The sequence below is a fragment of the Alligator sinensis genome, unplaced genomic scaffold, assembly GCF_000455745.1.
Source record: "Alligator sinensis unplaced genomic scaffold, ASM45574v1 scaffold216_1, whole genome shotgun sequence".
NCBI classification, from domain to species: Eukaryota; Metazoa; Chordata; order Crocodylia; family Alligatoridae; genus Alligator; species Alligator sinensis.
In genome coordinates, this window is record NW_005841868.1 from 3,056,321 (window position 1) to 3,067,966 (window position 11,646).

The 11,646-nt window shown below is 52.9% G+C and overlaps 1 long non-coding RNA gene across 3 annotated transcripts in view; it reads left to right on the top strand.

Annotated features, from left to right (window-relative positions):
* Window positions 1–329: 329 nt before the first annotated feature.
* LOC106723025 overlaps window positions 330–11,646 on the top strand; it is a 28,229-nt gene continuing 16,912 nt past the window's right edge. Inside the window, exons 1-2 of one of the 3 annotated variants that reach the window (XR_001359019.2) lie at window positions 330–474; window positions 1,310–1,760. This is a non-coding gene — a long non-coding RNA (uncharacterized LOC106723025). Of the gene's footprint in view, window positions 475–619; window positions 651–968; window positions 1,091–1,309; window positions 1,761–11,646 lie in introns of those variants that run through there. The other 2 variants (XR_003092035.1, XR_001359021.2) reach the window with 2 other exon arrangements.

Genomic DNA, 11,646 nt, shown 5'->3' on the forward strand with positions numbered 1-11,646 from the left:
CATCACGTACATCTCCATGTCCTTGCATGCCCTGCTATCAGACAACATATGCATACTTCCCACATACATACACTCCATGCAGATACACACAGCCCACACACACTCCCAACCCCGGCTAGGATCCAGCTGACACTGTTGTGCAGTCCTCACACATGCACAGCTCCCCCAGGCATGACCTTGGCTCCTCTTGTTCATGTGACTGGTTTTAGGCTGGGTGGGAGGGTCTCTTCCCCTCCCCACAGCTACTTTTCCTAGTGGCTGCATTCAAAGCATTTCCTGCCAAATGACTCCTCTCTTCAAACCAAGCCATAAAATTGACAGAAAAGAATGGACTTAACCCTGCTCTCACACCAGCTCAGTCCCACTCCTTCCACTTCCACCTGCACCCTGGGGAAGGCAGAGTCCAGGCAAACCCGGCTGGCATAAATCAGCAAGCTTCCATCCTGGCGAGTGGGGCAATGTTGATTTACCCAGGTAGGGATCCAGCCCATACTGTCTGCCCCGCCCCCCCCTTCCTTAGACGTATACCACGTTTCCTTTTGGCTCAGACTCCCATCTCAGTGACACCAGGGAGTAAATTGGCTCCACTGAAGCCAACCGGTAAATTATGCTCTCTGTGGGGTGCTGGAGCTGGGAAGCAGGAAGAAAAAGTGAGCTCTGTATATGATCTAAGTGGCTTACCCCCCTCCCCAACACCCCGCTCCTCCCCAGCTCCTTTCCCTTACTGATTAACAAGGCTGAGAATAGGAAATCAGTCCACATCTTGAACATGATGAAGAGAAGGAGAAAGGGGTGGGGGGAGGTGGGAAGGTGGAGAGAGAGATGGAGCTTCTTTTGAAAAGTCTCTCCAATTGTTTGGGTTCCTTAATCCAGTGAAGAGAAGGGGGCAGGACTTCCAGCTGCCCTTAATCGCTTTTCCCTTTGCCAAATATCCAGAGGTGGGAGCAACGCTGGGCAGAGGCAGCTTTGAGAGAGAGAGAGAGAGAGAGAGAGAGAACTGCTTGCTTGCTTGCATGTAACACCCTCCCCCTCTCCCCCCTCCCTTCCAGCCCCACTCAGTGGCCCAGAGACCACTCCAGAGCCCTGGAAGGTGAGAGGCTCTGGCACTGTCCCCTCTCCCCTCCTGTGAGATTGCAGAGCAGAGCAGTGATTTCTTTCCTCCTTTTTTTTTTTTTTTTTTTTAATTTTTCTGTTGATGTCTCTCTAATCTCTTCTTTCCTGGAGCTCCCCCCAGCTGCTGCAGGAGCCTCAGCCAAGTTAATGCAGAAAGAGAGCGAGAGAGAGAGACTTAACTCCAGTTCTTTTGCAGGGCGGCAGGGGAAGGATTGTCAGCGCTGATCCCCGTCCCTCCACCCCCGAACACTCAGCCTCCTCCTTCGTGAGCCTGCCTCCACCTGGGCTTTATTGTGACCGTGCCTGGCACTGGGCCACTAAGCTCTTTGAGACTCCCTCTGCCAAGGGGGCTTTTCCGTGGCTTTTTTCTCAATGAGAGATCCTTGAGCTTTGCTCCTTGGCAAGAGGAGGGGGACGCGTGGGAGCACGTCGGGGGGAGTGAACGAGTTCAAAAAAGAATAAAGGGCTCCGTGGTGGCTGGGAGAGGTGGGCGGAAGCACTGTCACCAGGACTGGCCCCGCAGATACAATGAGGGCGCAGTGGCCCAGCTGGATGAGATGCCTCCGAGCGGCTCTGTGGCTCTGCTGCCTGCTGCCCGAGGTGAGCTGCACCTGGAACCTGGCTGGACTCCAATACACCAACCGAAGGTAAAGAGCGAGCACACGTGTCTTGGCATGGGTGAGCCCCGGTGCTGGAGCCCCCCAGCGCTGTCAGCCAGCCTGTGCGTGACTGTGGACTAGTGGGTGAAGGGCTGACCTGGATTCTGGGGCTGCTTAGGTGACCTTGGGCAAGTGTTTGTGCCTGGGGCTTCTCCTGGCCAGTGGTGTTATGATAGTGCCTGGGATCTGTTGATTCCCAGAGCCAGTTACCCACAGCAGGGCCCTCTAACCAGCTGCCAGGTTTGCTGCTAGGTGGTATGTGAAAATGACAGCAGGGAGAGCTGACAGAAACCTGGCTTGTTAATGCCCTTTGAGGGGAGCTGCATGGCTCAGCAGGCTGGAACTGGGTGGGGGGGGGCTTTCTTTCCTAGATAATTGGCTCTGAGTGGTAGGAGTTGGTGGCCCCTGTGGTATATAGGGAGTGGACTAAGGGGCAGGTGAGCACATTGCCCCTGTAGAAGCTGCATAGTCACAGGCAGGGAGTGCAGGCCCACAAAGCATTTCCTGTCTCTGATCTACCTGGCCTGTGCATGGGAAGGACCCGGTGGTTCTGAAAAGCATCTGGCCTTTTGGGTGTTTACTGGAAACTTTTGGCACTGGCAATTCCTCCAGCACCGGATTCCCGCTGTCTCCTGGCTTCAGCAGGGTCTGGGACACTATGGGGAAACGCTTTCTCATTTCCCTTTCCTATCTTGGTCCAACCCAGGACGCACAGATAAGCACAGCACTTTTTAAAGGACCCGTGTTAGACCACATTTGAAGTACCCAACCTGCCACCAGGCTGGGGATGGTCCTAGGGAAGGAGGTGTAATAGGCTGTAGATGGGACATGCAAAACTGCAGCATGTCACAGAAGCACTGCTTGGATCTCAGCTGGTCCCAGGGCTGGGGTGGTCTGGTTCAGAAACTAACTTCTCCTGTCCCTTGTGAACTGCAGAAGCAGTGCTGCCTAGCAAGGCCAAGGCTGCTGGTGGTGGTGAGGCAGACCTCAACCAGCAAGGCCCCCAGAGGTTTCTGCTGGGAGCATCTGCAGACAAAACCAGGCTGTGGTGAAGGCACTCTGGCTTATCACAGCCAGCAGGTGCTTCTCCAGCCCAGCCAGTGTCCAGGAAACTCCAGGGAGTGACTGAATCAGTGGTCACAGGTGCCGCATCCCAAGAGCCCATAGGGAAGGGAAACATCAGGAAAGGAAATGCACTAGATTTCCTCCCCATCTAGGACTGGCCAGGATCATGAGAGAGACCCCTGCCACCCTACCATGGCCCCTCACCTCCTCTTTCACTGCCCAAGATCTTTACCTCACCATCTGCTTTGGAGTTTTGCCTGCCATAGCAGTGGGGCTGGCCATGCTGGGGAGGGAGGGGGCCTTGGCAATCCCCTAGAGCAACAGTTCTCAAGCACTTTTGGGTCATGGACCCCTTACTATGTCCATGATCCTGGTGCTAAGTACCCATGCAGTTCTGTGCTGCAGGTGTCACTCCAGGTACCACATCAATTTTCCAACAACCTAGCAGTGATTGTAGTGTTGCTCTGTGGTTTTTCTCTTTCTTCCTTTTCCTCCCATTCCCCTCAGCTTTCCGAGCCTTCTTATGACAGCTCGCCTGCCCCAGGGTGGGAGAGAAGTGCTCTCCTGGGACACACTAGAGAAGGGCATGAGGGCTTGGGGACTGAAGATGGATCTAGGCAATGCTTGACTGAGAGGCTCAAACACACCTCCTGATGCAGCTCATTGAGAGGGAGTGAGATCACCAGACTCAAACCTGTCCCGCTGGTGGTCCAGATGCCTGGGGAGCTCCCATCCCCTGAGGTGAAGTCCCTCACCCAACTCTTCTGCTTTCCCAATGGAGCTGTTGGTGCCTGGGTTGCTTTCCTCTTCCACCCTGGTTTCTCTCTCCACTCCAGTGGGTTGTCGCCCTGCTTTATCTGAGGCAGGTCAGGGTGTTCTGCCTTGCGGCTGTGTCAGAGTTGACTGTAATTTTACTAATAGATTAGGCAATGGGTTTTATGAGATGGTTTGGATAGGGATGATGCTGCCTCTGGTTGGGGGTTGGACTAGATGATCTCTGAAGGTACTTCCAGTTCTCTTTTCTATGATTCATAGCAGGTACTCCTTGCCAGATCCCTGCTCAGGCCTCATAACTATATAGATGAGCCATCCTGAAGGTTTCCCACCCCTCCACCTCCAGGAATGTTTGCAGGTTTCCTGTTTAATGATTAACCCCTCAGCAGGTTCATCCCCCATAGCTCTGGGCTGGGTTGACCCCAGATGGATCGTGCTAGATGCTGGAGTGACGGAGGCAGCACCTTCTAGCAGGCAGAGCAAGAGGCCAAAAGGCAGCAAACCCAGATTCCAGTGTCATCCCTGTCTCTGACTTGCAGAAAGAGGTGTTTCTTCACTTTGTGAGTCAGTTTCCTCATCTGTCAAATGGGCATAATGATCCCCATGCAGAAGGCATGGACATATCAGAGGAAAGACACTGTTCATGTGTTGTATTTGTCACCCAATCAGCAAACCCATTGTCAGAAGGGAAGAGATAACCAGTCCCTCACATTGGGATGGCAGAGAGAAACCCAAAGGCAGCTCTCAGTGCAAAGGTGGCTCGATGCTGGTGACTGAGCTGTGGTATGAGGGGCTGGATTGCCCAAAACCCTCCCCCTTGTTCAGAGGTGCTTGCTTAGGGACCAGGCAGCACGGGTGTGCTGAGGCACCTGCTCTGCCAGGCACTCAAGCCTGGGTGCTGCTTGGGCATTTCCTGAGAGTTGGGGCTTCTCTCTAAGTTGGCGCTGCCTGCTCCTGGCACAGGACTGGCTCCCCTGGGTCAGCCTGATGCTGGGAGAAAACCTTTGCCTTCTGCTGCCAGTGGGACAGCCCAGTAGGGCTATGGTGACCTGTGCTTTCCCTGAAGCCCCATGTGCCATCTCATCCCCTCCCAATCATGCTGCCACCCTCCCCCCCTCCCCCTGGTTCCCAGCCTGGCAAATTCCACTGCCCTATTCCTTACACTGGCCTTTACTCCCCTTGCCCCCACTCCCAGAGCATCACGCTCCATGCTTGGCATAGAAATTCCAACCTGGCACATATATTCCCTGCAGTGCCTCCCGTTGGACAAGTTAGAGACTTATCTCCCCTTTAGTGGCGTGCCTGTGGTGCCCTCCTGAGCTCCAACTGCTTTCATCTCTCATGTTGCCCTGCGTTCTCACTCCCACTATGCTGGCACTGTGGACCCTGTTGCACGGGCACAGTACAAACATGTAGTAAGACATATTCCTTGTGCTGGCAGTAGAGAAGTGAGATGTAGGGTCAGAGGGCAAGCAGATGTACACAGAAGTGCAATGACGTCCCCAAGGGCAGTTCCTCACTGCTTCTGTCACGCGGTATGGCCTTTTGCTCTGATTTCACTCACATTAACCCAGAGAGGGAGCTGGCCGCTTCCCTCTGAAATATCTCCTTTCCCTCTGATCCTTTCCATGCTGCACAAGTCCCCCACAGCCTCCCAGACAATGATCTTCCCCCTCCTCCTCTTCTTTCCTCCTTTGATCAGCTCCCTATTGGAAGAGTAAACCATGGTCCCCAGCCCTCCAGCCCCTGAATTCTTTATCCTCCTCTTAGCACAGCTCATTTTCAAAGGGCCTTCACCTCAGAGAGCAGGCAGCATTTTGCAGGTCACAAAGCAGCATGATCAATCATTCCCCCCCAGCCCTCTGCTCAGCCAGCCTGCCCCCTCCGCTGGCCTTGTCTTGTTAGGATGACCCAATATTTCTGGAGACTGGTCAGACACTGGGGTCTCTGCTCCAGGGAGCATCAGAATGACTTGTCGTTCCTGACTGGAACAAAAAAGGCCAAATTCTGGAATCTGCCTGCAAAATGAAAGAATTCCACACATTTTCAGTTCAGTGGCATTTTTGCTCACTTCATTCCCTTTTTTTAATTGGATAGGCTGTTGCATATATTGTTCAATTGAATTTGTCAATTACACTTGTTAACTAGATACTTAAATCTCAGAATTCATTCAGTATATTTAAGTATATTCTGAGTCTCATGTAGTGTGAGAATTCAATCAAAAGGCATCAAACTGCGGAAGTCAAAACAAAGCATCTTTATCTTACGTAAATAAAGGATTTGGGTTTTAGCAAAACAAAATCAGGAGGCTGAACCCATTCATTTAGGCTTTTTCTCCTCCAAAAGCTCTGCTGAAATTGTCAGGTCCCTCTGATTTTTGATGAAGCTGCATCTCTGACAGAAAACTCCTGCTCTGACAACCCTTTTTTTTTTTATCCAGCTCTAATATTTCTTTCCTGCCAGCCCTTCATGGCCCTTTTGTGCTGGGAGCTGTACAAACCCACATTAAGGCATGGTCCCGCACACCAGAGGCTTGTGCGGCTCCCAAGGATTTGAGTGGGCATGAGCTGTGGGTGGGTCCAAGACCTGAGCGCAAGCAGGCATGGCTGCTGGGTAGCCTAAAATGGCAGGCCTGAGGTAGGTGCAGGCAGGATCTTGGATGACTCAGCTCCCAGCAGAGCAGTGCTGTGGCAGCAGCACCAAGGTATCAGAGTAGAGCAGGGGCAATAGGGCTGTGCTGCAGGGTAGAGATAGGAGCTGCAGAAGGAGTATGCACTTGCTGGAAGCAGAGGCAAGGGGTTTGGGTAGCCCTAGGCCAGGCTGGAGCAGGAGACCAGAGCCTGGATTAGCCAGTGGAGAGGTTAAGAAAACAACACCGCCCCCCACCCGCTCTCCACTGGGCCTTGCCTGGCTGGCCAGTCATCCTCACCTTCTCCCCAAGCTGGAGTCGCACACACTCCTGTCAGCTCCTGAACATAGCTCAGTTCTCACCCACAGGGGGGTAAAAGGTCCCCCCTGGAGCTTTGCACAAGTTGTTCATTCACCAGCTGGGCACGGGGAGGTTGGCTAATTTGTGTGTGGGAAGCAGGAGGCAGGTCCTCAGAGCAGCAGGGCTGGCTGAGGGTGACTCCTGGACTCAGCAACCCAGGACCAGACATCATAAATGGGGGGCAAGGGCTTCCCCACTAAGGAGGGCTCAAGTTAGAGGAGCTCAGCAGATGGACACTGAGCTATTCAAAACCTGTCCCCGCTGCTCTTTTACATTTGGGCTCCATGAACCCCAGAGGCAGCCTCAGCACTCAGTCTGCCTGAAGATCTCACCTGGCCCAAATGACAGATTTAGGGGCAGCCCCGAGGAGCTGCAGATTAACCAGACAGGGCAGTGCATCAGCCACTGCAAAGAGCTAGCTGGGACAGGGGGCAGAGTCTAGTACTGTGGGCCAGGCAGCTGCCCAACACACCTGGGACACTCTCACTGGGGCTGCAGGAAGACCAGAGTCTTGATCACTGTGTCTCTTCTTCAACGTGCCCCTGTACCTCCTGGCTTGGTCAGAGGGAAGTGAGTGCTGTGATGGGGTGTTGACTTTTCCACGCCTCCCTGTTCCAGGCCCTGAAAAGCCATTGGAGGCAAAGGGCTGTAACTGTCCTGATGACTGTTCCCCACAGTGCTGGCTGTTCAGACCCAGCCTGGCTGGTGTGTGACACTTTTCATTCAAGCCTCACAAAACACTTTACAAAAAGGAAAGTGTCACCAATGCCCCAGTGTTGCAGGAGGGGAAACTGAGGCATAAGGAGGAAATGGGATTATGCCAAGGCTGCCACAACGTATCCGTAGCAGAGGTGCCCTCTCTGGCACTCTCCTGTAGACTGCTGCCTGACACAAGACAGGGAAGCCCCTTTGCCTACAGTAGGTTTCTGGGGATGAAAAAGGCTCTGAGAGTCCTGAGAGCACTTGTGTCAGGGAGCGGTGAGCCACCCCTCTTGTGTACGTTGCTACCAACTTATGCCAGCAGAGGGTGCTCGAGGGAGAGGGGTATGTGACACTGCCGTGCCAGTCCGGGCCCAAAACCAGCTCCCAGAGGAAACATGGCAGGAGCCCTAGTCTCTTCCTGCAGGGAAAGGGATCAGGGAGCTCCCAGGTCCTCTGTGCACTGCAAGAGCTTTTGCAGGGAATGGTTCAGGTGCTAACCTGCTCTGATCCAGGGGCCCTCTAGGTAGAGCTGCTGCGGGGAGTTAGGAAGCCCAGCAGGGAGGGCTGCAGGGGACAGGGTGGGATGCCAGCTGGTGGAGGAAGGGGTGCCCAACTGCAGCCATTTAGCGGGTTTGTGCAGGAGAAGAAGTTTACAAGAGCTGATTAAAGGCCAGACAGAAAAGTCAGGTGAGACAAGCTGCAGCATTGCCCCAGTGTGGGCACAGGGGGCTGGGAGCCAGAGAGCCAGCAGCTTTGTTCCATTTGGCCCTATGGGCCCTGGCATCTGCTCCTTCCCTCTGTGGGAAGGCCTAATGGGAAGGAATCCCAGCCGGGGGCCCTGTGGCTGCCCTGTGCTGAGCTCTGACATTCCATGGCCTGGCCTGGCAGCACAAGCTTCCTTGCCACACAGACATCCCCTTATAGCTAGGCCTGCCTGGTCCTCACCATTCACCCTGCACCTTGCCCAGCCTAGGGAGGAGAGGCTGCTGGGGGCACCAAGTCATGCTCACAGCTGAATGGAGCTCAGCCTGTTGTGCATGCCCAGGAGCTCCACAGCTGAAAGGCCAGTCTGCTGGATTAAGAGAGAGAAGGCATCACATAAAGGGCCTTTGTGGTGTGGCGGGGGCGTGCACAGAGAGAGGGGCCTGGGACCTGCTCCAGGAGGGGCTGAGGGACTGAAATGCCCTAGCCAACAGTTTCTAGGAATGCACAAGGAATGTGAGGGCCAGGATGCCAGAGCAAGTGACCTTACAGCCTGCACCACAGTGACCTTGCTCTGGCCTAATTCTGGGTGCCAAGTTGGCATCCTGAGGCCAAGGCCACTGTGTGCTCTCTGGGTATGTGCAGTGCTGCGAACCCCTGCATCCCACCAAGGAGGGAAGAGGGGCCCCAGGCTGAGAATCATCAGGCCTTCCATTCAGCCAGACAAAGCCCCAGGCACAATGGCATGGCATGTGGAAAGCAGCATGGTGGTGATCCTCAAAGACGAGCGCTCCAGGGATCAAGTGCTAGAACCCCCAATCAGCCCCTGCTTCTTTCCCATCAGCATTAGGGCTGGCCTCCCTGAGCCCACGTCCAGCCTCAGTGTGAAGAACTCGGTGCCCTGACTTCACTATGTCCAGTAGAAGGCAGGGTAGATTTGAACCTTATAGACTAACTAAAGTAAATATTTCATAGATTTCATAGATTTCATAGACATTAGGGCTGGAAGGGACCTCGGAAGATCATCGAGTCCAGCCCCCTGCCCAAAGGGCAGGAAGTCAGCTGGGGTCATAGGATCCCAGCAAGATAAGCATCCAGTTTCATCCTGAAGGTGTTCAATGAAGGCGCTTGAACCACCTCCGGTGGCAGGCTGTTCCAGACCTTGGGGGCTCGGACAGTAAAGAAGTTCTTCCTTATGTCCAGCCTGAAACGATCTTGAAGTAGTTTGTGACCATTCGACCTCGTCATCCCTTGGGGCGCTCTGGTGAACAAACGTTCCCCCAGATACTGGTGGTCACCCCTGATAAACTTGTAGGTGGCCATCAGATCACCCCTGAGCCTGCGCTTTTTCAGGCTAAAGAGCCCCAGGGCTCTCAGCCTGTCATCGTAGGGTCTGCTTCCCTGAACTCTGATCATGCGCGTGGCTCTTCTCTGGACTCTCTCAAGCTTCTCCACATCCTTTTTGAATTGTGGAGCCCAAAACTGGACGCAGTACTCCAGCTGCGGCCTCACTAAGGCCGAGTACAGGGGGAGAATGACGTCCCAGGATTTGCTTGAGAAGCATCTATGGATGCAAGCCAGCGTTTTGGTCGCTTTACTAGCCGCCGCATCGCATTGCAGGCTCATGTTCATCTGGTGGTCAATGATGACCCCTAAGTCTCTTTCTTCCATAGTGCTAGCCAACATAGCACTGCTGAGCCTATAAGGATGCTGAGGGTTTTTCTTCCCAAGGTGGAGAACCTTGCATTTATCGGCGTTGAACACCATCAGATTCTCGTCCGCCCACTTGCTGAGCCTGTCCAGGTCAGCCTGGATAACCTGCCTGTCTTCTGGTGTGGATGCTTTGCCCCAAAGTTTGGTGTCATCGGCGAACTTGGCCAGTCCGCTTCTGACTCCAGTGTCCACATCATTAATGAAGATGTTGAACAGTATGGGTCCAAGGACAGAGCCTTGGGGGACCCCACTGGTCACAGGACACCACGATGAGTGACTTCCATCGATTACTACCCTCTGGGTCCGACCCCGGAGCCAATTTTCCAGCCAGCGGATCGTGGAGGACCCAAGGCGACAATTGGCCAGTTTCTCCAAGAGGCGATCATGGGACACCAGATCGAAGGCTTTTTTGAAGTCAAGATATATGACATCAATCTCTTCTCCCTTGTCCAGGTGATAGGTCACCTGGTCGTAGAAGGAAATGAGATTGGTCAAGCAAGACCTACCCGCAACAAACCCGTGCTGGCTATCCCTTAAGATGTTGGCGTCGGCCAGTCCATTAAGGATGGCCTCTTTAATAAACTTTTCTAAGATCTTCCCCGGGATAGAAGTCAGGCTGATGGGCCTATAGTTAGCCGGATCCACTTTCCTCCCTTTCTTGAAGATAGGCACCACATTGGCCTTCTTCCAGTCTTCGGGCACTACACCAGAGCGCCAAGAGTTTTCAAAGATCCGTGCTAGAGGCTGGGCTATGATGCTCGCCAGCTCCTTGAGTACCCTGGGGTGAAGATTGTCAGGGCCAGCTGACTTGAAGGTATCCAGCTTCTCAAGATGTTCCTTCAGAAAGTCAGCATTAATGGAGGGCAGGGGATCACCCTCACCCGGACTTCCCGGCCCTGTAGCGGGCATGGGCGTCCCATGGGACTGATGAAAGACTGACGCAAAGTACCTATTTAATAGGTTAAAAGTATCCTCCTATTTTCTACTCTTCAGAAGAATAATAGTCCAAACCATCTCAAACCTCAAAGAAAAAATTGTGGTTGGTTTCAGTGTTGCTGGGAATCTGAGCATGTTCTGCCATGAATCTACTACTGATAGTTACAGCAGTGCTGGTATCCACTCAGAAAATGGTTTCTTTTCCCCCTCCAAACTGTGCAAGCATTTCTGGAAAACTAAAGTGATGCCATCAAATGCATGCACTGAAGTCAATTAAGAGATGTCAGAAAACTTGAAATTAGACTCAGGAGATAAAATGTTGGGCTGCCTCAGCCTCAGGTTTGCTGGTCATTACATTTTCCTCAGCATATTTGCCAAAACTCAGACTTTCCCAGAACTAAGTACAGATTTGGCCAAGGTTGGTTCTCCACCTCTTTATCATTACCTGAAAGAGAAAAAAGCCAAATACACAGAACTATGGGTTTGGTTTTGGAGTAGTGCAAAAAGTGCTTTTATAATTAAACGTTAGTGCATGAAGGTCTTTTTCATTTCTGACCGCAAATCTAAGTTTGAACAAGACCAGCCATGATGCTGTCACAATTTCATCAACCATAATGAGGAGGTATGTTTCCAGGAGATAAACAAGAGTGAAATTACTTTCCTCAAAATTAAATTAGGGTTGCTCTAGTTTATTCATAGAAGAAGGCAGTTATTGGACCACTTCACTAATGGGAAACCACGAGATGTCCGGGTAATTGAAGTCACCCATGACAACCATGGTCTTGGAGCAAGCTGCCTCAGCCAGTTCCTGGGCAAACTCCTGGTCAAGCTCAGGACTTTGGGTGGGAGGTCTGTAATAGACTCCCACCATTGTGTCCCCTGTGCCGTGTTACCCATGGATTTTAACCCAGAGGGTCTCCAGCCATCCACCCTGGTCGCCAATATCAGCTTGCAGGGACGTGTAGCTTTCCTTAACATAGAGAGCTACCCCCC